At 43.6% G+C, this 2,302-nt stretch overlaps 1 pseudogene; it reads left to right on the top strand.

Moving 5' to 3' along the window:
* The first annotated feature begins 1,129 nt into the window (after positions 1–1,129).
* LOC130854859 (60S ribosomal protein L6-like) lies at positions 1,130–1,972 on the top strand (annotated as a pseudogene).
* The last annotated feature ends 330 nt before the right edge of the window (positions 1,973–2,302 follow it).

The following is a 2,302-nucleotide window of genomic DNA, read 5'->3' as shown; positions in this document are numbered from 1 at the left end:
TAAAAAAAAAAAACAATGAATTGGAAAGTTCACTGTAATTTTTCTCATCAAGAATGATGAGGAAAGACAAAAGTTCCTGGGCTTTTGTAAGCTCTTTCCAATTCTCATAACTCAGCAACATTAATTTTGGAGTAGGGAGAGAATGCATAGATCACTTTATTCAATTTTTTTTCTTTACTAACTGGGCATCAGGAGTCGAGATGCTTTTCCCAAGGTCACAGGAAAAAGTGGCAGAGCACGGCCTGAATCCAACTCCCTCACTCTCGCTCGGTCCAGATGGCGTTCTGCTACTTCAGCTCCCTTTGCTAAAGAGAAAGTCTTCCCACCTCTTCTAGAAGAAGGCAGAGGCCAGCACAGCTACACCACTTGCTCTATCCAAGGGACAGAGTGGCTGTGCTCCCAAACCTCTCCAGCCAGGAACCCATCCTGGAGCTTAAAGTGGAGAAAAAACAACAGACGTGATATGGCTTCACGTGTGCAATCCCTTTTCTCACTCCCCCACCTTCTGCTCCCCCACCTAAAGAGGAGCCCCCGCAAACTTGACCACACCCATTGTCACATATCCATGTTTTATCTCTGTCTCACGCTCCCTGATGCTGATCGCCACCCCACGCCCATCTGACCTGTTGGGTAGTAAAGGGGGCAGGAGGGGAACGAAGGGGATGTCAGAGGAAGGGAAGAGAGACGCGCGAGAGACGGAGGACCATCAGTGGAAGGCAGCAGTTACCGACTCAAAATCCAAGAAGCACAGTGAGAGTCGAGATAAGAATGACAGCCCTCACACCCTGGACCACACACCCACAGCCCTGGCTTTTCCTATCTCTGCCCTTCCTGAGGCTAATCCCTTCTTTCTTCCTTCTGTATCTGAGGACACTTCACTTTCTCTGTAAACTCATATTTCAATCATACTTACAGCAGAGAGTTATCCTTATATATTTTTTTGGCTTCAAAGTCTTTTGGTTGATCATTTTATTATGTTCTCTGTTTCATACATATATATACATATATATATATATTCCTGTTACATATAGAAAGTTAGATACAGATACATAAAGATAGAGATAGAGAGAGAGAGAGAGATTGAGATAAATGTTTAAAATACTATTCCGGCTCTTTCCCATCTTGCAAGATGGTGGATGAAAAAACAGAGAAGCTGGATCATGAGGAGAAGAAACCTGAAGCCAAGAAGGCTGATGCCAGGGCAAGGTTAAGAAGGGTAACCTCAAGGCCAGAACACCTCAGAAGGGGAAACCCCACCACAACCGAAACCCGAAACCCCATCCCAGTCAGAGGAATTGGCAGCGTCTCCCCATCTGCTATCTGTTCCAGCAAGGTCGTGTAGAAGAGGAAATAATTAGCAGCTACATTTCAGATGGAAAAGAAAAAGGAGAAACTTCTTGCTGCTGACAGAAAACTACTTGCGGGGGTGACAGAAATGGCGGGACCCAAGTGGTTAAGCATCACAGAATGACTGGATTCTGTTCTACTGAAGATGCGTGTTGCAAGCTGTGGAGCCACAAGAGAAAGCCCTTCCATCAGATGTGAGGAAGCCGTGAGCTCGCATCATGGCCAGCACCCTTCGGAGCATCCTCCCTGGGCACCATAGAGGCACGTCGGTGGTTTTCTGGAAGCAGCTGAGCACTGGCACGCTGCCTGTGACTGGACCTCTCACCCTCAGTTGAGTTCCTCTGCTAGAACACACCAGAAATTTGTCATCGCCACCTCCACCAAAATTGATGAGTGGTGTGGAAATCCCAAAACATCTCCCTGAGGCTTATTTCAGGAAGAAGAAGCTTTGTAAAGCCCAGACGCCAGTAAGATGAGAACTTCAACACAGAGAAAGGGAAATCCAGGCTCGCAGAGCAGCACAAGGTTGATCTGAGAGCCATGGACTCACACATTCTGCCGAAAAATCAAAGCTGCTCCTCAGCTCCAGGGCTACTTCTGTTTTGTGTTTTCTCTCGCAAATTGATGTTCTAAATTTCTTACAAAGAACCTAATTAAATAACTGATACATTTCAAAAAAATATTATTCTCGTTGGTGTAGGTATTACATTTATCACAGGCATAAAGCTGGTCAAATAACATAAATATATTATTAATCTTGTAGATAATGATTCAATATATACAATGTATCTGAAATGAATCTCAATGAATTCAATGACCATGTTTTTTTATCCCAATTAATTCATGTATCTATGATTTGATAGTACTTAATGCTAAATTATGACAGTCTTCAGAGTTAATTTTTTCGAATTTTTCATTTTTATAGAGATAAGAGAAAGTGCTTGTTTTATCCACC

Source organism: Hippopotamus amphibius, chromosome 6, assembly GCF_030028045.1.
Source record: "Hippopotamus amphibius kiboko isolate mHipAmp2 chromosome 6, mHipAmp2.hap2, whole genome shotgun sequence".
In the NCBI taxonomy this organism is placed as follows: Eukaryota; Metazoa; Chordata; class Mammalia; order Artiodactyla; family Hippopotamidae; genus Hippopotamus; species Hippopotamus amphibius.
Note: the sequence above shows the minus strand (reverse complement) of the source record. Positions and strands in the feature narration are given on the sequence as shown.